Raw genomic sequence first — 27,394 nt, forward strand, 5'->3', positions numbered from 1 at the left:
TTTTGGCAATGTTAGATAGTTGTCTTCTTTGGAATGCAACTCTTGGAGGCATAAGATTGTTGCATTTAGCATGCTTTTGTCATGGAGTATGTCTTTATAATGTGATGTTAATGCTCGTGTTTAGCGATTGTAGTGTCATTGTTGTTGTTGTATTCGAATTGAAATGTATTTGTTTCGTCATCCACTTTCAGTGTTGTTTAAGTCGTTGGATTTCTTGTAGAACATTGACATCGACTTTTATGTGTTTTGGTAGGATTGGGTTGATGAGGAAAAGATTTTTTGGATTGCATATGCGTGATAGTTGGGAGCTTATGCGTTGGGTGTTCAAGATTGCATTTCCAACCCTTCAAATGAATTCGTTTGCTCGAGCGTTATTGGAAATACTTTGTGTAAGTGCTGCTTTAATCGCTTCAGTTGTCTCCTTGTCCATTTTAGTTATGTAGGACGTGCAGTATGTTGCGGTCCCATGTGGGTTTAATATAAATTGTACGTCTGTATTTGCTTCCCATAGTTTGGACATACTTGGGTTCAAATTGTTTGTGTAAATATCCTTTGGATGTCTCTTCAAAAGTAGTGTCGATTGGCAAATAGATGAACGTATGGCGAGGATGCATTCTTCCTTTGCAACTTTCAATGCTTTCAAGAATGATATGTAATTTAGAGACATTGTTTTCTCCTCCAATAACATTGTCGTGATGTTTTTCATGATCTTCTTTGGGATTTTGCTTTCGAGGTTTAAAATAGTTGTTTTTCCCATTGGTAGACGTAGAAATCCAAACCTGCACTTTTTCTTGTTTTTGAAGCATGTCTTGCGATGTTTGTGCGTTTGTATGTCAATTTGTCGATGTGTGTGGAGATGTATGTGTCCACAAATGCTTCTATGTCATGATTTGGTGAAATTCCAAAGATTGGTGCTTCTTCAACCTAAAGAAGACCATGATCATGTTGGCTTCCTTGATTTTGAAATTCCATTACAAAGAAAAAGTGTTTCACTTTGCTGAGAATGGTGTTGTCCTTTCTAATCAATGTTTTGAATGCTTTGAATTTATTAACATAGTATTGTGCTGTTGTCACAGAATCCGATCGAACTAAATCGTGTATCTCAACACTTGGGTTCAAGTTGCTAGTTCCATTTCAAGGGTTTAGCTTTCTCAAGAAATCGACTAGTGGCTCCCAAAGTTTTTCTGCTGCTACGGATAATGTAATGAAGAAACATGGAGGTCCTAGTTGCCTCAACATTGCGAAAATATTTTTATTGAGGTAGTACTTGTAGTCAATGGACATTCTCAAATGAGTGAAGTCTTGAAATCCTATGTTTGATTGTAGAAGTTTTTCAATATTTGTGTCTAAGAGTGCATCTTTAACTTGTAGGGTCTTTCCTTTCATTTTTGCTTTTCACATACGTACCCAAGAAGATGAAAGAACTTGACGTACTAAAATCTTCATTGTTTTAAAAAATCGATTGTCGATTGATAGTGTGATTTGACGATCAGAATTGTTAGCTCCCAACACGTTATTTCTTGGTAGGATGTGCGCTTAGGGATGTTGTAGTTCCTTTGGTTACCAAAGAATAGTTTGGGGTACGCTAGTTCCTCGCAATATTTATCTTTGAAAATGCTTAAGGGAGAAAAACCTTCTAAAGGGGCAACAGCAACAATGGTTTGATCTTCAAAGTCTACCACTTGTTGGCTTGCATAAATTCCATGAACAAAAGCATCCATTGCAATGTCGTCTTCTTGATTTTCATTGCATCTCACACTATCCTCTTGAAAAGTTCTAGACTGTTGAATATTTTGTATGTGGCTCTCCTAGAGAGGGTTGACTTTCACATTATTTTGTTGGTATAGAGGGGAATGAAGCAACTCTATTAATGCCAACATAGTCAATGTTGGGCGAACAACTCGTTACTCCACTCATGTAACTATGTTTGTATGCTAGTTTTCGCTTGATAGCTACAACAACTGTATCATTTTGTCCCATGAACCTAGGCAATACTTGTTGTGCTCTATCAATAGCAGCAAAAACATTTACAACACTTCCACGTAGGCCAAATTGCCCTTCATAAGTGAGTTCCCTAATTTGTGCAAATGGTATTCTAATCAAAATCAGTCGAGCTTCCACATTGTTTAAGTTGTTTGTGTTTAGTTTTTTTTTGAATCATTTGAAGGTTTTTTAAATTCATCAAAGGGAGCTTTCCTTGTTTAATATATTTCCAACAAAGAGTGCACAAGAAATTATTCTTTGCAGAAGACGAAGCTATATTTATTCCACTGCTTATCAAGAATATAGTCATGTTTTTTTTGGCTCTTTTTAGTTTCAAGGAAAATTTCAATGAACCACAACAAACACATGGAAAAGATGGAGTATCCAATGTTTTTTTAATGTATTCTTATTTATGTCTGTTTTTGTTTCGTTGCCTTATAATGTGTAGGTACTCTTTTAAGGCAAACAAAGCAAAGGTGCAATTGTAGAAACACCATTTGATTGGTCTAATAGCAAAGTGTTTCTACTCATTGGTTTGGTTGAGCCCATAGTAGCTTTATGTTGAAGTTTTACTCCATCGTAACACAATAAAGCAAAGGATGTTTCAAACATGGAATGAAATCGCTGCAAAATGTCAACAAGTAGTGCAATGGATGTAGAAGAACTTTAAACTAGATTGTGAACGTCCTTTTTTTAAAGCAATGATTCATTGGCTATTGTTTGGAAGATTGTCCATGGATTGTTACAACTTCCACTATGGAAAACAATGTTCTCAAATAAAGTTATCAACAATTGTTCATAACTTAGACTTGGAAAGAATTGGGAAAGACATATGAGAACATTTCTGTTGACATGGTATTTGCCATTGAAAATTTGGTTTCTCTATAATTGTTTTTTCTCAAGAAGCAATTGTATATCCATACTGAGAATAATGTTTCTTAGAAGCTTAATTGCTCAAATGTACATTGAAATGAAATAATCAAGTGAAAATAATATGAAACCCAAATGTATCATCAAAGTGTACAAATATTTCATGCATTTGGTTCATATGCTATAACAACACCAGAACTATTAATAGTGAAGCGTCCACTAGGCTTGCATATTTTAAGCTTGTTTCGTGCCATCATTAGATCCTGCTCGTAAATTTCAAGAAAAGGCATGCCCAATGCAAGTACAATGTCTACATATGGGCCTTTAATATGGACTGGATCTTGTTCTCCATTGCATTGAACAATATCTCCTGTCAAGGTAGGGACTTGCAAGATCCCTTCTGGGCTCTTGCAAGATAGCAAAATGGGTGTAGGGCATCTCTGCTCACGCGCAAGCCTCCACAAGTCTCACACATATGCTCCACAAGATCTGCATTGACATTGGTGAAGTATAATATGCCTGATATCTGCAAATTTGAATAGAAACAAATGTGTTATATTTGTTGTGTAGGTAGAAAACAAAATTGAGTGTTAGAGTAGGCACCTTTGTTCCACAGCCAAGGCGAGAAACTTGACTAGAGAAAGCTTCTTTCAAGCTTTCTTTCATGGGGCCATCAGGCACCTCCGCCAAAATAGTGAAGTCAAAAACACCATATGGTATTTTTAGCCTTCAAAAAAGAAAAGTTTTTCATGATGTACATAATCACACCCTCATCATGAAATTCTTGCACAAGTTGAGAGAGGGTAGGTTTTCTTTCATTCACATATGATAGCTACAAAACCAAAGTGTTGGGACATAAGTGGAACTTGCAACAATTACTTTGTAATTGAAAACAATAGAATAAAAACACTATTAACTTACAACAGTTTTGTCTTCATCTCGCGGCCCATCTGCAACAATTAGTTGGTCAGCCATTCCTTCTTCATTTGCAATTTTGATGATAACATTTGCAACTGTCCCCATCATACTTGCTATGTTATGCTTGCCAAAGTTAACCATCTCAATAGCCCTTGACACATATGTGTAGAGGGAATGATCGGGCAGTAAGCGAAGATTTCCCTCAGATGGTTCACCTCGTATGATGCATGTAGTAACATCAAGTAGCAAAGAGAATCTAGATGTCCCACCCTCAGTTGCACCTCTCAATACAATGCTAGCTCCTTCTATTCTATAAACTCTTCAACTTGTAAAAAATTTACAAATTGGTGAATGTAAGTGGAAGGAATAAGCAACGTGATAGTGTGTGAGCAAAACCTATCAGTGAGATCCCCTTTCAAGAAAGTTGGATACTTAGGATTTCCTACTTTGTAAGTTCCATACTTACAAAGCAACTTCCCCTCGAAAATAAATCTTTGAGGAGTGCACTCTGATAATTGTGTAATGGTGAGTAATATCAATGAATTCCCTCCCCCTATAAAGTTCTCCTTAAATGGAATGATTGCTTTTGCATTTAATGGGAAAGAATGAGGTGATGGTTGAAAATTAGTTATAATATTAGGGCCATTGTGAGAATTGACCTCATCGTTCTCTTCCTTGCATATCAATTGCTTACTTGCTGCAAAGACAAATGTGTGACATAATGAGGTGCTATTTGATGCAATAACATTGTTTAAACTTGGAAAAAGTACTATCTTTCAATAAATCAACTTGTTTACATAGTATTTTTAAATGTAATTGATATTGGTATTTGTTTACAATTACCTTGAAATTCTAACATACCAATAAAGAATGTTTTAATAGACTTTTCAAAGTTATAAAAGAATCAATTCTTACATTAACATGGAAACATTACAACATTTCAAAGTCACAAAAATAATCAATTCTCACATAAACATGCTATTGACTTTTATAATATGTTGATAATGATCATATTACAAAAAAGTTCTCACAAATGAAATAGCATAATATAAAAAGGAATACTTCTTCACATGCAATAATAACAAACTCCGAAAACTGTGTTCGAGTTAACAAATTTAGAGTTTAATAAACTAGACTTTGGCATAGTAATCTATCACAATAAAATCAATAATGTCTTTTTTGGGTGGAGAAGATTTTGCTCCTCATGTTTGGATTTTTTTGATGAAGTTTTATGTTGCACTTCGGATGTTATAGGAGACTTGAAACTAACATAGTTCGAATTTTTGCGAAGAAACTTCTTCACTACATAAGAGAAAAACAAAAAACTAATCAAACACCATTTGCCCTTAAAAATTAAAACATAAAAACAAAGTCATACAATCACCTTAAGCATATGCCTCTTGAGCCACTTCTTGGAAGGAGCTCTTCAACAATCGCCATGGTGTTTTTTTAATTGGAGAATTCTTCAAAAGATTTTCCTTTCGTGGCTTGCTTGAGGTACCTAACACCATTGCAGTAGACCTTGGACTAGGAGAAGATGTGTTCTTCTCGGCATACGAGCAAGTAGAGGTAGCATGCAAACCTAAAGAACACTATGTAGTTAACCAATCAATCCCAAAAATTAATTTATCACTTGAAAAATGAATATGAAACTGTATTTCAAGTTGAATGTGTATCCAAAAGAGTTTTAACCTTTTTGGAACGATAAATTCATCTTATGAAAGTGAAATAAAATGGTATTACAAATGCTAATGTTTAACACTGATACGTCTATTATCCTAATTTGCCATAAAGATTGTAATGTAGAAATCTATTTAAACAAATTAATGAAGTATTTTATTTTGTTAATGCTGTTGTTTGTTGCATGACCAACGAAATGCCAAAATCTGATGAAGTATAACATAGCAAAGATATATTCTACGTATGGAACAGTCGAAGGTCTCGTAGACCCTCTTCAAGCTTTTTCAAATAGAAATACTATTGAATAGCAAACAATGAGCGAACAAATGAGATCGAGCACTGTCTTATGCACGAGATCTTAAATCAAGAATGAACGACAAAATCGATTAATAAATAGAGTCGAAGCACAAGAATGCGTTAGTCTGCTTCGCAAAAACGTGGAGAACAAAAAACCAGAAAACAAAAATAGGAAGAGAAGGTCGTCCGTCAGCCTGCCAGAAGAAATTGAAGTGTGGATAATTGAACAAAAATAGAAAACGAAAACTCAAGACAACTACGTCAGTTTGCTTGCATATGCATCATCATAATCCTAATCAATCATTGCATACATATTACTAATTAGTTGTCTGCATCCAGATACCTTCAATTCCATGAGGTCAATCCTAATCAAGCATTGCGTACATGTAACTAGTCAATCGTGTGCATGCAGATACCTTCGATTCCATCATGTGAATTTGCAAGCTTTTCGAGTCGTTCACCAGAGCACAGTTTTGCAGGAACGGGGGTAGAAGCAGGTTCCAACACTTTGGGACATGCCTTTGCAAGACCTGCAATCACGAAGAAACTCTAAGATCGGGAAGCATGAAAGGAAGAATGAAGAAAGAAAGCAAAATGAAGCAAGGAAGAGCAGCTCCAGCGACAACTTTCTCTCAAAAGCACAACTGTTTGTGTCCATGTCATGGGTGGAACCAACCATTTCAACGATTCAGAATACTACGATATAGAGATGAGGCAACTTGTAATGCTATGCAACCACACGATATCGAACGCTTAAATAGAAGATCAGTAGTAATTGCACCCTCTGTGGTTTGATCCCCAAAAAAATGTTTGCTTCTTGATGGCTAATAAGTTTACAATTACAATGAATTCGTTGCTCGACAAGCTCTTCGTTTGAAGCAGAGGAAGGACATTCCCATTAAAGGGGTGCGATGGAATGTAATGCTCAGTACTTCTTCAGTTCCCCAGAATCATCATCTTGAGGGAAGGCCTACTTCATGATGTTGATCTTGAGGGAAGGTGTTGAGAGACCATGCTAAACATCATGTGATTACATGTGCATAGCACTAACACATATAGAGTGCTATAAAGGAAAGGGTTAGATGACCTAACCCTAACCCTAAATGGGTTTGTATATATTCTACATTTTCAACTAAATCTAGCATACAATTAGTAATTTGTGGTGTGCTCTCTAGCTGTGCCCTCTCTCCTCATCTCCACTCTTCTCCTCCCCCCTCTTCATATTTTGTAAGTCCAAACTTATGATAGTAATTGCACTGAATGTTTGACACGTTGGTGGATGCATTACCGCATCCTTGGAATCTTCCTCTGTTGGAATGATTTCCTCTTTGTGTTGATGCTCATGTTGCTCAGGATGATGCTGATGCTGATTCTAACTTTGATGTTAACTTTGTTGTTGATGATGACCTCTTCGCTAGAATGATCTACCTCTACCTTTGCCTCTACCTCTGCTTCTATCTGAAGTTGTGAATGCTTGATCATTGGAATGACCTTTGCATGCATGAATGTCTTGCGTCCTGAGCTCTTTACCAAGTAAAACTAAGTGGAGCTATTCCACTATCGGAATTTGATGGCAATATTCTGGACTAGATTCTCATATCCCTCTCCTAATCCATTCACGATGACTTAAACCATTTCTACAGGATTCATGGTCTCTCTTGCTGCTGTGAGTTGATTGTTATAATCCTTGATTCTAAGTACGTAAGCATGATCGGCTTCACTGCTATTATGAAAGCTTTGGCTGATTTGGTTTCTTAGTGTGAGAATCCTGGATGTGTTCTTGGACTCATAAAGAGTTGCGAGCATATCCCATGCTTCTTTTGATGTCTTCACTATGTTGAGCTGTCCTAGCATGACATCTTGCACATTCTGCTTGATAAGATGAAATGCATACTTGTCTTTCTTGTCCCATTCTTCTTGTGCTCGGGCAATGGCAGGATCTGCTGCAGGTGCGGTCACTATTGGTGTAGCTATAGATCCCACTGTAGATCTTGCTACTGGTGTTACAGCAACATGTGGAGTAGAGATACTGCTAGCTGGATTGTCCCATGGTCTAGGTATATACCCATTAACATACTCCCATTTGTCAAAGTACAAGAATGGTCTCCATTCGGTATTTCCAAAAGCCATAATTAGAGTTTTCTAGCTTAGTAGATGGAGATAAGCCGGTGGAGCTTCTATGTATTGGGGGGCGACGGTGTAGATGCTGGAGTCTGTAGGAGGAGTTGATGATCTTGGAGCTACATGAGTGCCTGTTGGAGCCACCAGTGGGAGCGTGACGCTGAAGGTCTTGAAGGAGTTGCTGTAGGGAGCTTTTGGCTGGGCGGCTCTTTGAATGGACTCTTCAAGGGAGTCCTTATAGGAGCTCTTAGTGAAGAGTTTGATTGTTTAGCTTTAGAAAGGCTAAGTGCTATGCATAAAAACCTTCGAGTGGCAAAGTCACGAACTACAAAGAAGAGTGCAAATTCCTCTAAAAAGGCAATCAGAAATTGCAATTCTGTCATTGAAAATATGACCTCTCTCTCTTTTTCCCTCAAGAAACTCAAATAACAATCTCACAAGTCTCTCTCTTTGTGCTGTGTGTGTGTGTCTCTCTCTCTCTCTCTCTCTCTCTCTCTCTCTCTCTCTCATGATGGAAATGAATACCTCTCTTTCTCTCATGGAAGAAAGAACTCTCAATGAATGGAAATGAATGACGGAAAATTCTCCCAACACAATGGATGGAATTTTCTCTCACAGAAGAGAACAATCGATCTCTTGAGTCCCACTTTTATTGGAAATCATGGAGTTTTATACAATAGAATTAGTTGCATTAATACACAAATTTCTACATCTAGGAGTCAAGTTTTTGATAAGTTTTTGCATTGATTTGTTCTTTATAGGCTACTTGATTGAATATTTAGGAGCTTTTATATGACAACATTCTTCAGGGCTTTTAAATGATAAAATTCTTTATTTCAGGACTTTTAAATATTTAGGAGATTTTACAAGACAAAATTCTTCATTTAAGGGCTTTTAAATGACAAATTGGACCTTAACCACTATATTAAGAGATTGTGTGCATGCATACTTGTGCATTCTATCATCACGAGCAATATGCCATATAACTTTTTCACAGAAAGAGATTCAAATGTCTAAATTTCATTACACACAAATATAAATTTGTTTGAACAATATATTCTTTCATTGACAACAATGTCTTTACAAATACATGAAAATGCCTCTTCCATTTTTTGTCCAAAAGACATTGACATCTAGGCAACATATCTCTTGGCTACATGTCTAGTAGTGTATGATCTATTATAACCAAGTTCTAATGCTTTAAGTATAGCTTCCATGTCACTTATCTGCTGAAGAGGTCTCATTTCTCTCAATATCTAATTTGCACCTGTATCAATTGTACTAGTGGATCAAGTTTTTGATTCCTTTCTTGCTCTATAATGGGTACGCAATTCTCTTTGTTTGAATTCTTGTGTACAACATTGTTGGGTCTTGGGATCCTTAACATGTTCCCTATTATATATCTTCTATCAATTGTATTGGTGGATCAAGTTTCTCATTCCTTTGTTGCTCCCTATTGTATATCTTCTATCAATTGTATTGGTGGATCGAGTTTCTCATTCCTTTGTTTGAATTCTTGTGTACAACATTGTTGGGCTGTGGGATCATTGACATGCTCCCTATTGTATATCTTCTGTCAATTATGATTGGTGGAACAAGTTTCTCATTCCTTTGTTGCTCTACTATGGGCACTTCAGTGCTCCTTGTTGGACTTCTTGTGTATCGGCTCTTGGGATCTTTGACATGCTCCTTAGTGTTGTTCTTTTTGGAATTGTCTTGCAGTGTTTGGACTGTTTTGTGTAGCCGAGTGTCCGGAGTCTACTTTTGATAAACTTTAGTACTTGTGCTATGTGGCTACGTCCTTATGACATGTTAAAAGTGTTCCCAAAAAGGATGACCTAGTATCATGGGTTGTTTCCTATATCTTGTTGATTTGATGATGGGCCTAACATCACAAAATTATTTCAATTTCAATAGATAGGGTAAAAGCCTTGTCATGAGCTCATCATCTGCAATTGCACCTCTGAATGGATCTGGGAACAATCAATTTCTTGGACCATTGAGTGACCCCTTGTATGGAATATCATCTATAAGGATGGTGATAGTATTTCTACAAATATTTGAATATTGTGCACATGCTCAAGATAGGGGCTTAAAGTGTGTTTCCACATAACAATTGTTCCAGAAGAAATGAATACTTTACACAATCTTCTTGTCCCCAAGTCATGAAGAAAGAAAATTGTTTTCTTTTTTTGGGGAGAAAAAAAGTTGGTTTATATTATGATCATCATCATCTGATTTGTATACATAAGGTCCTCAAAAACCAAAAATCCCTCTCAAGAGAGTAATATACATTTTGTGTCCAAGATATCTCCTGATCAGAGCAAGAAGACAAAAACAAATCTGCTTCTAGTGACCTGGTAGCATTCACATAGCTTTGTGATGACAGAGGAACATGGTGTCCCTTCAGACTATAGGTTCTTCTTTGACAAGGAAAAGGGAGGGTAAGAGCTATGCTTGAAGATCAACACTGAAGTTTGTACACCTGCCAAAAGCTCTGGTGTGGTCCTCCAGTTCAGCCTATAGTTGTTAAATCTAATCATTAAAGTTATGGAATTCTTGATCCAATAGGAATTTGGTTTGGACCACAGAAGGTAGTATTCAGTTAGTAAGAAAATACCTTCCATACCAATTCAAAAACAATTGATAAGCATGCATGACCTCATCATTAAATTGATAATCATTTCTGGAAATCCAAATAAACCATAAAGCATGTTCCTTGATGTACACCCATGTGGCATAGGATAATTTGAGTGCATCCTCCAAGAGAATTGACTTCTAGTTGATTGGTTCCCCTAACCTTAACTGAACCACCTTCTAGACTTATCTTGCCCTGGGGCATGATATAAACAGATGTAATATGTCTTCTGAGTCTAAAACAATATTTATAAGTGCCATCTCCCTTACCAATCTTGAGGCTTCTGCAATTAGTCCAGATAGCTTTATGTAGAATTAGCCACAACATAGTGGACTTTTCTCTAGCTTTCTTCTATCCTAGATCAATGAAAACAGGGAGTTCAGCTGGATAGTGTCTTCTCATTTCTTACCCATACCTACTCCTTCAGATAGTGTAGAGGAAATTTATCCCATTTTCAACCACAGGTAGAAGTTGTCTGATCATGCCTTCAAATGGGTCAATAGATCTTGATTGGTGTGGGGTAAGAAGATCCCTGAAAAAATGTCCACTCTGCTATGTCTTATTATGCATAAAGGTGTGTGGAAAAATTGGAGGTCTCAGGATAGGCCAGGGACATGGAACATGCAAGAAGTGCCTAGATAAACAAGAGGATGTTTTTCATCTTTTTATTTCCTACCCCAATGCTACAAGAGTGTGGGAATTTTTTCAAATGTAGCTAAGGGAACGTATTAATTGGAAGGATATTCTTTTGAGGGATGCTTTGAAGACTTCTTATGCCACTTGGACCTAGATTAGATCACATCCACTTTGGCACATATGGATATCTAGAAATGCTTTCAATTTAACAATGAACTCATTGCTACAAATCTTCTTTTTGCTCACTCATTTTATAGTCATGTTGTCTAATTGTGCTATGTTGTCTACCCCAAGCTAAGTTCTTACTTGATCAAGAGATTCACAATTACAATGAAGAAATCAATCAACATAACATGGCCGTACATGAATACCCTCATCTCTTCTCACATTGTGATGCCAGTCACCAAGATCTACACCAACAAGTGTTGCCTCCTCTTTTCCCTGACATTAAGGAGGGACCCATGGAGTAATCAAAACACTTTTCTGAGGCAACACACCTACAACAACTTTTAGTTGCAAAAGCCCTTGCTCTACATTTCAAACCCCTCATCTAGACAACAAACAAGGTTTCTCCAAGTCTGCCGTGGTATCCGGATAAGTTCTTCACTTTCTAGGTCACTTAGTATGCACAGGGAGATGATGATCACTCAACATGCCCAATTTTGAGAACACTTATGAATGAGGAACAATGTTTAAATGTTCTAAGTCACATCCCAATTTAGATGGTAGAATTGTCTCCCCAGACATCCAAATCACCAAGCCAATTTGAGAGCTATCCTAAGTCAGATGAAGTAGTTTGTAGGATTTCTTCATTGTTTCAATCATAGCTTTTATTGTAATAAGCTTTCATGATGTTGCACCCAAAAAGAGAGCTCTTTTGGATTTCCAAGAAATGTGCTAGCCTCCAAGTATGAATATGCTTCTTGAGGCATTTCAGAAGAAAAATTTCTCATAATCCAAGGCAAGTTTCTCTTTTCAGATTTCTATATCAAACTTTCATGAAGGCAATGTTTAAAAAGTCAACAAATTAGAATATTCAAGCTCTTTGGGAATGAGTAAAGAATATAATAAAACATCTCATTTTGAAGCCTATAGAACACTCTCATCATTGAGAGAGGTGTCTAGACATTTGCCAAACAATAAACTCAGTTTATGTAGACATATGCTAACATACTAAAGAAATCATCTATTTTTGTGCTTAAACGTAATGAATCATCACTTAGCAGCTGCGCATTTGAAGATCTAGTTCACCATTCATGTGTTTTACTACTAGTAAATCTCCTCAAGAATCATTGCAAGTTGGAGCTATACCTAAAATGAATGTAGAATGCATCTTGATTTATGTTAGAATTCCAAAAGATTGTATGATTTTAAGAACTAGGAATTATTTAAATACATCCCCGTGATATTGTGGATAACTTTTTATATAAAGAGGATATAAATAATGTATCTTTCAAAGTATAATTCTTTTTGAGGTTTGTAACTTGGTTGGTATATGGGGATGGAGTGAGCGAGAGCGAGAGGTGGGAAATTTGTGCATGAGTGTTCCACACTCTTATGCTTGTGCAAGATCTAGTTTGAAGCATCTGAGATGGGGAGATCTTGAAGGTAAGGATTTTGAGGGATATAAGATGTCAAACGGTAAGCTAGGGAATATGAGCATTGGTTCTGGTGTAGATCTTGGACTTGATGTCACAAGCGAGGCTGGTTCTAAGGGAAGATCCTAGACGTGGATGCCCAAGTAGCTCCTTTGTATGTTGACAAACTAATTCAGAGGTTTGAGGGTGGATTTGCTAAGCTAGATGACTACATCATGAGAAATTTTATTCTTGCTGGGGCAGATAGATGGGCATGGGAAGTGGCAAAAAAGCCTTGGTTTAAAACCGGTAAGAAACATGGAGTCTCATGTAAATTGGATTTGGAGGATCTTAAACTAGAGCTCACACACTTGGCAAAAGGGTGATTGTACCTCTTCTTTATGGGTCGAGTCCCATCTCTCTTGGATGGAGGAGTTTCTCTCTTACGAGTGCGATGCTCCTTCCCTAGAATATACTACTAGGTTTTGGTGAAGGGGCTCCTCCTGGTCAAATTTGTGACACAAAAGCTTAGGGATGAGCTTGTTAGTAGATCATTTGAGTTCTCTAGATCCATGGTCGTTGTTATCTCTTAGAGCCCTTCTTGTAGCATCGATGAGTTCTTAACATGGATGATTTTTTCAAGCTAGTTTCATTGAGAAGCTAAACTTTTATATTGGCGTCAAAAGTTTGTATGCGCTAATAAAAATAAATGTTTGGAACATTCGCTAGGATTTGAAACTATTATGCAAAAAAATATAAAGTTTTGCCAAGATATACTTTTTTTCTTCAAAATTCAAGAAAGAATATAGAAAAGAGTACTACATTCTACCAACATTGTGAAACTAAAAAAATTAGCATGAAAACTTTCGCCAAGATTTTAGATTAATATATAAGCATAGCTTCGATACAAACATCCTTAGTTCTTATTCCATGAATTTGCCTGGTTTGGCTTGATTTTCCTAATCTTCTTGCGTTGTTTGAAAGTTCTATTAAGTGTATTTTGGCAGTGCTGGGATGGGTGTTATTGGTCCCTCCTTCAATATCTCTTTCAAATCTTAGAAGGGCATGGATACTACAAGACCCTGGTTTGGATATTGATCTCTTCGATAGCAAGAAGAGTGCACAATAGGTGTAGTTCAAGGATGTTTCAAATGCATGTTTCATTTGTAAAGCTACAACTCATTTTTTCTAGGAACAGCCCACAAAGGGCGACAAACACAAAGCTGGGGGTGGGCAATAAAGAGGAGTCTACCTATTTTTTGAACGAGGAGCTAGCAAGAGAGGGTTGCATGGGTAGTGCAAATAAAATGCCATTGGAAGCTCCGGCACAATCAGTGGAAACAACAAAATTGAAAAAATATGAGTCCCAGCCAAGTACAAGCTCTCAAGAGCCCTGGAGGTTTGTTGGTTGAAAGGGCAAAGTGTCTAAGGTGTTCCATGATGATAACTTGGAAGTGGATCATCTATTGTGTGAGATATCAATAGGAGATGGCAAAACAAAGCATGTGGAAATGCAAAGGGAAGGAAACCCAAGACATTCGAAAAACTTTAAGGAGGACAAAAGGCAAGTAACGCACTCTTCTCATCAAAGCCATGAAAAGGTTGAGAAGAATCAAGGAGGGAGATTGTTGAAGTCTCCAATGGAACAACCGAGTACCAAAGAAGCCTTTTGATTCTTTCATTGTTAAAATACTCATGCTCATGTTGAGGATCTATAGAGGAAAAGTCCATCTAATCTAGCTCCAAGTTCTCGGTAGATGCTTGGTTTCTTCCTACCATGACGAACCTTTGTTTGTAGGCTTCTTGGAATGCCTCAACCAAATTTGTGTGGTTCTTCCTTCAAGCTCTGCATGGTAGTCAACTCCCACCCCTGGGGTAGTGTGGCCAAACCTCTCTCCTTGTGACTTTACTCCTATTAGGTAGTTTAATGTTCCACCAACATCCCTCAGAGACCCACTTTTGGCTCTGAGACTACAGTAGCTTGCATGGTTGGATGTAGCCAATTCAGGTTTTCTTCATGCTTTGATTTTCTAATGTGTGTCAAACATTGGGTAAGTCGTGAATTAGTGGATAAGCTACCTACCTAGATGCTCTTTGTTGTCCACACTTTGGTCTTCAAACATGTCACTAGACTTTGCCACTCATCTTTAGTGACTTGGAGGTATTTCTAGTAATAGTGTGCCACACCCAACAACTGCTTCAATTCATGGCTGGTCAGCATGAATTTTTCTCAATGGCTGTGCACTCTATCCTAGGCTTCCTAAACTCAATCCTCTTGATTCCCACAACTAACAGATTTTCAATAACCAAATTCTATTGACCGTTCCCTAACAGATCACCAAATGTTGCTGATCTAGTTTTCTCTATCCTACTATTAACTCTAGACATGCTCGGTGCTATCCTAAGTAGTGCTCTTGTTGGAAATCGAGTGCAATGCTGGGATGAAGGTGCTTGCTCGTACAGTCCTTAGTGAGCTGTGTATGTAAAATATGCTCGATAATGTGCAAATCGATGCCAATAAAACTAACTCAGAGGTTTGAAGTTGGGGTGACTATATGACAAGGGGATGGAGTAAGTAAATAGAGGATGCAATAATACCACTGTAACAATGAAAGAAAAAACTGACTTATATTAATTAAAGAATCTATTACAGAATCCAACTTGGTTTGAATTGGAACACACACTGCAAAGCAAGATCCTAACCTAGCAAGACACAGAGAGAGCACACTCAATTGTTGAAGTGAGCTGACTTCTACAATGCCTTCTAACATTAAGTAGGTTTTCTATTGAGCTGACTTCTGTTGTAGTTGCTCGGTGATTGCTAGACCGTTGCTTGCTACTATCAGTCTACCGTCCCAAGATCCTCCTAACATCAGCAGATTCTTCACTAATCTATAGACAAGTGCTCGGCTCGCTTATGTTGGCCTAACCTGAGGGCCAATAGACATGTGGAGCTATTACTCCTTAGTACACCCTATGTTTTGGAGCTTGAAAGCATCTTGCCATGTCAATGTCAAATGTTGTGAGTGTGCCAAAATGATAATAGGGCTTCCAGCTTTCCGATAGTTAGATCCCATCTTCCAACACAACATGCTTACCACCATCCCAAGTTTGCATCAAGTGTTGCCAGAAGATTGTGTGTTTCTTCTTCTTTGTCTTCCATCACATCTAATTCTGTTACCTTATTCTCGTTGTTTTTATCTTTTGAAGGTCCACCATCACTCTTTCCCAATTCTTATACCTCCTTTTTCTTCATCCTTGGCTATATTCTTAGATGCATCGGAAGATGCTAGACTTACCTTTGCATTCCCAAAGTTGTTTATGATGTCCAACATCTCTAAAATTCTTGCTTTCTCAAGATCATCAAACCCTAGCAAGGTTCTTTATTGATTTATCTCTCCCATCCTTGTTGGCCTCCATGCCTGCAACATTATATTCTCAAAATGGAAGATTGTACTGCATGTAGTTAGCTTTCTCTCAGTTTCCAACAAACAATGCTAAGGCAAGGAGTGGCATGACCTCTACCACAACCCAAACTATCCACATATCTTCATATGGTTTAATATCCTTAGAGGAGACATGGAGGTGCACATCTCCTATGTACACCCCTAAGCAATCATATGTTTCCATGAATTAGCTAAATGGCTTTATTGTTTCGTCAAAAGAATCCTCCAAGTTGACTTCTTTAGCAAGGACAATCTGTGGTGGGCTATACTTTGTCTTCTTACTCAATGAATCCTCCACAACATCGTATACCATTTGCTTAGACTTTGTCATGGCACTTGGAAATGAAAAAAATGAAAAACAACCATTAGCTATCATCATTATCTCATTGTGGCCAAGCAATGGCTAGCATCATAAATCACAAATGTGCTCAAACATAAGTTCATGCTTGAACCACCGTGAATGTGTTGCAAAAAGGTTGACATAGTTTAGAGTATCTTAGCAACCAATTTTGAATTCATGAATGAATAGTTCCACTAGGAACTGTAGACAGAAGCTACCGAAATTCCATAGAACAACCCGTTGAATTTCTCAAGCTCAAGATTGAGCATTCTCCAACCAAATCATCTAATCGTCACCTGCTAAACTTAAGTTCAATCATGCTCCAATATTTTTTTATTTTTAAATGTAAAATCATGCTCCAATATTAATCATCACCTTACGAACTGGAATATATTAATCCCATACAAAAATATTAAACAAGAAGATAAAACTAAGATGGGAGAAGAAAGCATTTCATTGGAGCAAGTTCGAGCATTCTCAAGATATATTCACAATGTAGGGGTAGGCAATAGAGTGAGAAGAATAGACTATTCCAAGAACATGAAACCTTCTACACCTCTTCTTGGTACATGCTTGAACTTAGTTCAAGCATTCTCCAGCTAAATTCACAAGCAAGTAGTAGACATAAAGTGCGATACGATAGATTATTTGAAGAACATGAAGCATTCTATACCACTTCTCAAGGTAGGCTCAAACTTACGATTGACCATTCTGTAGCCAAATTCATAACGAAGTAATAGACAATAAACTGTGAAGTAATGTACTATTTTAAGCAGCTGATACCTTCTACACCTTTACTTGGCACATGCTCGAACTTAATTTTGAGCATGCTCCAGCCATTTCACAAAGTTTTCAACATAGCTTGCTCGCATATGCAACATCAATCTTTGACATGAAGACTATACGTGCAATATGGCCATCAATATTCCCTTGCTTATGGAGCTTGACTTTGTATGCATTAATAATTTGAAGACAATATTACACGAGAAGATGAAACAGAGATGGTAGAAGAAAACATTTAGTTGGCGTATGCTCGAACTTAAGTTTGAGCATTCTAGCCGAATTCAAAACGAAGTAGTGACCTATAGAGTGTGAAGCAAAAGAAAGCCTTAAGGCCATGAAACCTTCTAGACCTCTTCTTGGTGCATGCTCGAACTTAAGTTCGAGCATTCTCTAGCTAATTTCTCAATGGGTTGGCACTAATTCAAGATGGTGCAAAATGAAAATAATTCTTGATGATGATGTTAATATTTTAAATGAAAAGATGATGATGATGATGACAAAAATAATTCTTGATGATGTTAGTATTTTAGATAAAATGAAAAGATAAACAATACAACCATGTGGGCACCTTTGCGAGCATTGTGATTGTCTAGGTTGCCTAGGTGCTAAGGAAGAAGGGGAGGTACCATTGAGTTGGGTGGAGCATGAGATTATGAGCCGAGAGGAAAGGACAGAGATTTTAATGGAGGCTATTGTTGATATAATCGCACAAAGGGGTGTCAAAAGGCTGAAGTTGTTATACTTGAAAGAAAGCATAGAGCTCTACTTTGAAAGAAAACATAGAGCCCTTTACCATGTTGATGCGAAGGCTTAAAATTGAGCAATGGAATGCTAAATTCAACTTGGCATTAACAGGTCCCGTGAGAGCTTTGATGATTTCAATTTGGAATTTAAGAAGCATGACACAGATGCTGAATAACATTTTAACCAATGGCATGGAAGATAGAAGCCAATCAAAACATCCCGGCATTGTAATGTTGGGCTAGAAAACCTCCAAACTGTAGTGCTAGGCTAGAATTGCAGGGCATACTAAAACATTTAGTGATATTTCTACACACACACACACACATACACACACACACACACACACATGCACACATACATGTATGTATACATGTATATGCATGCATGTATGTATGTATCAATCAATCACCATGGGGATAGCTCAAAAATATTTTAAAAAGCAATGCTTTTGTGCATGAAGTGAATGGAAAAAGGACACTTTTTGCCAAGATAGTCTTTAAGTCCTTGAGTTTGGTCCCACTTTGTCATTTTGGGTTGGTTATTTTGTTCTTGCAATGCATACCTTTCATGTAGCTTATCTCTTTGGAATAGGGCACTACTCCAAGGACCTTGTGCCCTATTATGCATAAAGGTGGGTAGAAAAATCTGAATGTGAGAGCACGTAGGGAGTTTGACGACAAAGAAACGTTAAAAGTCAATCTAGAACATTTGGGGCAGGGGTGCATTGACGACTAAGAAAGGCAGCTTGACCAAGTTAAAGTTCAACGCATCTGCCCCTAAAATGCAAGCTGGGTGGGCCAATCCTGTCACTGTGAAGGATAAAATCCTTGTGGAGGACGTAAGGGATCCGTTTCCTTGGAAGCGCGATACAGAATTGCTTTCTTGCAGCAGTCGTAGACGAAGTTGGTAATCATGCTGGCCGTGCAACTGCTTCCCTTCGAGAAGCGAGAAAGTTCTTTGTAGAATCGTTGTTGAATAAGCACTAGTGGCGTTGGGACCTCTGGAATAAAGATAAGCCGTCTTTTCGTCAGCCCGGCATGTCGGCAGAGGATTGTTTTAAGCGTTTTGAGCCCACCCTTCAGTACTTTCCCTCCGTGCATTGACGTTTCACCGATTCTTCCATTCCAAGAGACTACACCGGGTTTATGCTTTGCACGCGCAGTGCCCTTTACACCACAACACCAAATCTTATATGAGTCTCCTCCACAGGCTCACATGTTGGCTGGCGACAAATGCAGCGCACGAGGTTGACAAAAGCTTTGTGTCAAGTTTGCGTCGCATGCCTGCACATTGCATTCAAACATGTAGGAAACAAGGTTACAAATTGCTCCTAGAGAGCTCTTTCTTCCTTGTCATCTTCCAATTGAACTCAAAGTTAAAGCGACATCCACAATGATTTCTATTAAGTATCAACAAACCTCCGAGGCAGAAATACATCATGCAAGCATGAAAAAGCGCACCCTTAAAGGGGCCAATAAAAAGCACCTTAGATTGAACAAGAAAGAAACCAAGGCTTGAGGCATCTCAACCCTAGTGCCACTTACAAGTAATCCACTAACCTACGCTCTTCTTCTTATCTTATATCTTATCTTATCTTATATTCCTTACTTGAGGGATTGAGGTGTTGATCAAGGGGCTAGCCACGTGGCATAAATATAGGCAAGCATGGAGCCATGTGGCCACATCGACTTCCATAACTACCTCCTCCTCCTTCCGCTCCTTTCCTCCTCCTTGCTCAGGTTGTTGATGATCTTCAAGTTGCACGCTCAGGCCATTGATAACAGCCCGCTCAGGTTATCCAATCTAGGGACTTAGGGAAGAGCAATTGCTTTGGCTTTGTGACGGTGAGTTCTATGGACATGCGCATGCAGCAATGGAAATCTGTGATGGTGAGGCGACCGTTTTAACTCTGAGAAATAAGCAAGATTCTTGGCGAAGCATGGCGCAATCTGTTTGATGTTGACAAAGAGGTTGTTTCATTTTCTCAATTTGCGAGATGCCTGAGGATGAATATTAAAGCATCCCTTTGCTACATTCCTGTCAATGAAAATTTACCATCAATTTCGTTGATCCTTAATGCATATAATCAGGCATCAGTACCATCATGTATGTAAGCATGTCTGCATTGAGAAAGAAGCCACTTTTGAAATCGAAGGTGGACCTTATGAGCGCCATTGCCTTTCAGGTAGCGCTTAATGCCTGCTAATTTGTTCCCTTACAGATCCAAGAATGTCCAAAGTGCTGCATCGATGTTTTTTTGATAGTTTTTTTGAGTTTACATTCTCTCGGATTCGCGATCGTGTGTCATTCACATAGTGTTTTCCAGATATGATATCTATTAAGTTTTTTTGAGTTTACATTCTTTCGGATCCACAATCTTGTGTCGTTCACACTGTATTTGCTAGATATGATATCTATTTGGATAGGATCTGCTCATCAAGTTTTTGCAAATTTCTGATTTTTGCATTTGCTGAGTGCGGCTCCTTGCATTTATTGCTTGCAGCTTCTTTGTGAATGGGATGGCAGCAATTTTAGTTGTGGATTGAAGATTTTGATGTTCAAAAAATTTGCAATGATCATCGTCACTACCGATTCACATATCTGCAGAGTTTGAGCTCGCTCTAACATAATCTCAATATATTGATTAAAGCATCTCTAAGTTCACAACCATGATCATTGGCTTTTCTCTCTATGACCTATCCAACATCGTAGAGGCCACTGATTGGATAAGATGTTCTATGATAGACATCTTCAATCTGAACTCTCTCTTGCAATCCCTTTTGTGGGACATGATCGTTGTTCATATACCTGTCTGTCCTCTTCGATCTCCTAGACAGAAGCAAGTGAAGCTCATTATAATTTCCTCCTTGCTGTGATACCACATCTCTGCAAAACCTCAGCTTCAAAACCTGAGCATGATGGATTTTGCTTATCCTTTTCAAGCTCATATTTATGATGGCCTGTTTGCTGGTATCGGAAATCCACAGTGCATGAACTAGATTTGTGAAGAACCATCCATACAATTTACAACGAATCATTATTCTTCAAAGCTGGGCTCTTTGTTGCTTGCTGTGTACCACATTGTCAGCAAGCTCGGTGTTGTATGCACATTACTAAATGAAGTTGTGAAAGCAGGGTCGCCAACTTTTTTCAATCCTTTCTCAAAAAATTGTCACCAATTGAGATAACCAATTGGATGCCAAGTTGCTTCCCAATTCTGCTCATTTGGAATTGAAAATGTATGAGAATCAAATTGAGGTGTGAAGAGACATATTCAAACGCATAAGCTATGAAAGCTCCATGCATGCCTAGATGGTGAATCGGGATTGGTGGGTCTCGATCCTAGTCACTGACCAAGCGAGGATACCTTTTGAGACATCATGCATAGCTAAGCAATCAAGTGGAGAGGATGGTAGAGAGAATGGTGCTCGAGGGGTGCACTACTAAGAAATAATAGGTAGCACGTACATTCAAGGGGTATTTAAAACACCTCTCAACTAAATTTTTTTTTGAATAAAACCACCCCTCTTTACTTATGAAGTAACATATTTTTCTCTAAAACTTAATTAAAAAACCCCTTTTTGTTATTGTAATCCTGTTAAAGCTTTTCCAAATATGGCTTAAAATACCCCCCCCTTTTGAATGCACGTGGTACACTAGATTTTAAGAGGTGAACCCCCCGAGGAATGATGCCATATCAACGGTTTGGATTGCATGCTGGCAGCATTATAAAATTGTGAACAAACCCATCATAAATGGGTCTGAGTACTCGTATATATAAGAAGGGAGGGTGCCCCTCGATCACTCTCCCTTTTATCCCTACTCACTTAACACCTAATCCCATTGTAAATTGAGGGATATAATCATTAATCACTCGTTTTACCCCACTCCTTGCCGTACCACCCATCCCCTCCTTTTTCCAAATTCAATTCAATTAGGTCTCAATCTTTTTAAAAAAAATTTGTAGTTTCACAAGTGCATATCATAACAAGACATGCTTATAACTCTTGAAGTAAGAGCATCCATCATACCAAGTTCCCTTCAATGAGAATGATTTGTTAACCAAATAAATCTCCACTTAGAAGATGAATGGGTTACCAAGCCAATAGTGTCAAAACTTCTAGACACTATAAGTCTGATTCTGATTGAATGCTAATCTAAACCCATGAATTAGTCGGTCCCTCATGCACGATCATTGTCACTAAAACAAGCTCAGTGGCTATTTGGGATTTATATTTTCCCTTGTTTGGGATTTATTGAAACAAGCGCGGTGGTTGTTTGCGATTTACTAAAGATTATATTTTGTGGGGATTGCAATTAATCCTAAACCAATAAAAATAAATTTTGTTGCGAGTGCCTACCTCCTCTAGCCTTAACTATCAATGAGATTGATCGCTTGGAGGAGGAACATAGAGTTGCCAAGAGTGTCATTCACAAATGGTCATATTGCATGAGGAACTGTGGGAAGGCCTTCAATACTATAAGAACCCACAGTTTACGAAGTATGTTGCTGAAGGCTGCTAGTGTGTGAAGTGTCGAGCCTGCATCCTGGAATCCTTGCATAAATATAAAGTCCTTCAAAGGTCTTAGACTTTATCTCTTATAACCTTGGATATATATTACTCAGGACACTACAAGGCACAGGTCCTTTTTCGATGGAAATACCGACCTTTTTTACACTAAAAAGTTTTTTTTTGACGGGTGCAAAGGTCAGTATTTACGTCGCTATAAGCATTGGAAAAGAACAATCGCTATATAAGCATTGCTATATAGCAACATTGGTAAATGTCTCTATATAGTGACACTGGTAAATGTCGCTATATATAGCAACACTGTTAAACGTCGCTATATAGCGACGATTAACAGAAGCAAAAAAAAAACATTAGTGGGGCTAAACAGGGCCACACCAAGCCCTGTTTTGCCCCACTAATGTACAAAAGAATGTTGTTTGTTACAAAATTTCCTTTTTAAAAAGGGTGATACAAAATCGCTCAAACGAGCGGAGCGAAAGAAGCATATACATGTCGAAGATATACAACATTGTTTGTTACAAAATTACCCTTTCGAAAGAGAGGAGAAAAGAAGAAAAGAGGGGAAAAAAGAGAAAAAGAGAGAAAGCATATGCTTATGAAAAGAAGAGAAAAGAAAATGAAAGAGAGGAAATAAGAGAGGGAAAGAAGAGAAAGGAAGAGGGGAAAAGAGAAGGAAAAAAGAGAGGGGAAAAGCATATGAGCATATGAGCATATGCTCATGAATAAGCATAAGCATATGAGCATAAGCATAGGCAAATGCATATGCTTATGAAAAGAATAGAAGAGAGGATGAAAGAGAGGAAATAAGAGAGGGGAAAAGAAGAGAAGGAAGAGAAAGGAACATGAGAAAAGAGAAGGAAAAAAGAGAGGGGAAAAGCATGAGCATATGAGCATATGCTCATGCATAAGCATAAGCATATGAGCATAAGCATAAGCAAATGCATATGCTTATGGAAAGAAGAGAAAAGAGGATGAAAGAGAGGAAATAAGAGAAGGGAAAAGAAGAGAAGGAAGAGGAAGGAAGAGGGGGAAAAAGAATGAAAAAAGAGAGGGGAAAAGAGGAGGGGAAAAGAGCATAAGCATAAGAGAAGGAAAAAGAAGAGGGGAAAATAAGAAAAGAGAGGAGAAAAGAAGAAAAGAGGGGAAAAAAGAGCAAAAGAGAGAAAGCATATGCCTATGCTTATACATGAGCATATGAGCATATGCTCAGGCATAAGCATAAGCTTATGAGAGAGATACATAGACAAATGAATATGCTTATGAAAAGAAGAGAAAAGAGGATGAAAGAGAGAAAATAAGAGGGGGGAAAAGCAGAGAAAGAAGAGAAAGAAAGAGGGGAAAAGAGAAGGAAAAAAGAGAGGGGAAAAGAAGAAAAGAGAGGAAAAAAGAGAAAGCATATGCTTATGGTTATGCATGAGCATATGAGCATATGCTCATGCATAAGCATAGGCAAATGCATATGCTTATGAAAAGAGGAGAAAAGATGATGAAAGAGAGGAAATAAGAGAGGGAAAAAGAAGAGAAGGAAGAGGAAAAAGAGAAGGAAAAAAGAGAGGGGAAAAGCATATGAGCATATGAGCATATGCTCATGCATAAGCATAAGCATATGAGCATGAGCATAAGCGTAGGCAAATGCATATGCTTATGAAAAGAAGAGAAAAGAGGATGAAAGAGAGGAAATAAGAGACGGGAAAAGAAGAGAAGGAAGAGGAAGGAAGAGGGGAAAAGAGAATGAAAAAAGAGAGGGGAAAAGAAGAAAAGAGAGAAAGAAGAGGAAATAAGAGAGGGAGGGAAAGAGGGGGGAAAGAGGAAGGAAAAGAGGAAAAGAGGGGAAGAAGAGGAAATAAGAGAAAAGAGGGGAAGAAAGGGTTCCTACGCCCATCACTGCAGCGCTAGTTGCAGGCCAATGCAAATAACGAAAACAAAAAAAGGAAAAAAGAGGAAGCACTTTCTTACTTGAAAAAGTCCCGCTTGGTATTTCGTGGATTGGCCCTACAAAAGAGAGAAAACATACCATTTTTTAGATAACTAGTTAGAGGAAGGAGGACTTTGGAGAAGCAACTTTCCAAAGGGATTGGATTGAGGGGACAAGCATAAGCCTACAAACAAGGAGAAAGCATGAAAGGAAGGGAAAGAGGAGGAAGAGAAATACCAAAAAGAGAAAAGCAAATCTCGTTTTTTGTCCTTAATCTCTGAAAATCAAGCATGAAAATTATCACATAGGCTTAGCAATGTAAGGAGAAACATGCTTCAATACTCACAAAATGAAATCTCATAAAAAATGAACCTACATTGCTTAAAGAGACACACCTTCTTGAAAAACTTCCTTTTACACAAGTAGAGAGGGAGAAGGGTGGAGAGGGAGCACAAGTATCAATGGGAGAGGGGCTTGGTAGGGGTGAGGAGTGTGGGGAATAGAGGAGGAAAGCGAGGTCGCCGAATATAATATGGGAAGAGAGATTTTTGCTTTTCTCGCAATAGAGTTGTGAAAGATGGCATCGCGCAAGGTTTCGGGTTTTAGTCCCCCAGCGTCGCTATATAGCAACATTGGTAAGTCATGATATAGCGACACTTATATCCTAAAAGTATTGCTATATATCACCACTCATACCATAAAAGGGTCGCTATATAGCGACACTCAAACCCTAAAAGTGTCGCTATATAGCGACACTTATATCCTAAGTGTCGCTATATAGCAACACTTATATCCTAAAAGTGTCGCTATATACTTATACCCTAAAAGCGTCACTGTATAGCGATGAAATAGGGCAAAGCGTCGCTATATAGTGATGGTTCAGGGCACTTGATCTAAGAAGAGAGAGAAGGAGCTCATGGGTGGCTATTTTTTGGATCTTAATGGATTCCCTTGCATTTTGTGTTGTTATTATGGAGGTGTGCATGGAGGTGTGCATTGTCAGATGATGCGCCAATGCTCGGGAGCACAGAGTGGCTTACGGAGAGGTCGTATTGTCATTGCACTCATTGCAAGCGAGAAGTACGACATCAGTGCCATATTGTCATGTGCCACTTGAGGATGTATGGGGAGGAGCCCAAACCAATACCCACCGTTGGTGGTGCACGTGGTGATGGATCATCGAAAAGTCAATGCTATTTGAGTTTGTGATTAATATTGCCTGTGTATACGACACAAAATCTTGAGACAAGATCTTATATTCACACGAAACCTTGAGACAGGATGAGGAGGGTGGTGTGCGTATACCTTCACACTTTGAGAAGAAGCATAGTCTCCCAGATGTGCCAGATGATGATGAGGGTATGGTGGACATGATGGATTCTATTTTTAGGGGCAATGCACGTGATGTCCGAGTCTGAGGCCGTGTACGTGGTACCTTTGATAGAGGAGTTACAGATCTTATGGATAGGAGTAGGGGTTTTTGATATTTCCAGAGCTCCTAGACATACTAATGACATTTTTGTGTGGAACATATCGATTAAAAGAGAGTCACGTATGATTGTGGAGTCATGGCTAACTTCACACAAAACATGGCAAAGCGTTGCTATATAGCGACGACGGTTTAGGGAACTTGATCTAAGAAGAGAGGGAAGGAGCTCATGGGTGGCTATTTTTTGGATCTTAATGGATTTCCTTGCATTTTGTGTTGTGATTTTGGAGGTGTGCAGATGGAAGGGAGTGGAAGATTGTGAGATGATGCGCAAATGCTCGGGAGTGCAGAGTGGCTTATGGAGAGGTTGGATTGTCATTGCACTCATTGCAAGCGAGAAGTATGACATCAACGCCATATTGTCATGTGCCGCTTGAGGATGTATGGGGAGGAGCCCAAACTAGTACCCACCGTTGGTGGTGCACGTGGTGATAGATCATCGGAAAATCAATGCTATTTGAGTTCGTGAATAATATTGCATGCGTACACTACACGAAATCTTGAGACAAGATCTTATATTTACACGAAACCTTGAGACACGATGAGGAGGGTGGTGTGCATATACCTTTACACTTTGAGAAGGAGTATAGTCTCCCGGATGTGCCAAATAATGACGAGGGTATGGTGGACATGATGCATTCTATTTTTAGGGGCAATGCACATGATGTCCGAGTCTAAGGCCATGCACATGGTACCTTTGATAGAGGAGTTACAGATCTTATGGACATGAGAGCGGGTTTTTGATATTTCCAGAGCTCCTAGACATACCAATGACATTTTTGTGTGGAACACATTGATTGAAAGAGAGTCACGTATGATTGTGGAGTCATGGCTAACTTCACACAAAATAGGGCAAAGTGTCGCTATATAGCGATGACGGTTCAGGGCACTTGATCTAAGAAGAGAGGGAAGGAGCTCATGGGTGGCTATTTTTTGGATCTTAATGGATTTCCTTGCATTTTGTGTTGTGCTTTTGGAGGTGTGCAGATGGAAGGGAGTGGAAGCTTGTCAGATGATGCGCCAATGCTCGAGAGTGCAGAGTGGCTTACGGAGAGGTTGTATTGTCATTGCACTCATTGCAAGCGAGAAGTATGACATCAACGCCGTATTGTCATGTGCCACTTGAGGATGTATGGGGAGGAGCCCAAACCAGTACCCACCGTTGGTGGTGCACGTGGTGATGGATCATCGGAAAGTCAATACTATTTGAGTTCGTGATTAATATTGCATGCATACACTGCACGAAATCTTGAGACAAGATCTTATATTTACACAAAACCTTGAGACAGGATGAGGAGGGTGGTGTGCATATACCTTCACACTTTGAGAAGGAGTATAGTCTCCCAGATGTGCCAGATGATGACGAGGGTATGGTGGACATGATGGATTCTATTTTTAGGGGCAATGCACGTGATGTCCGAGTCT

Source organism: Dipteris shenzhenensis, chromosome 10 (assembly GCF_047967505.1).
Source record: "Dipteris shenzhenensis isolate YYH24624 ecotype China chromosome 10, Dip_SZ_1.0, whole genome shotgun sequence".
Lineage (NCBI taxonomy): Eukaryota > Viridiplantae > Streptophyta > Polypodiopsida > Gleicheniales > Dipteridaceae > Dipteris > Dipteris shenzhenensis.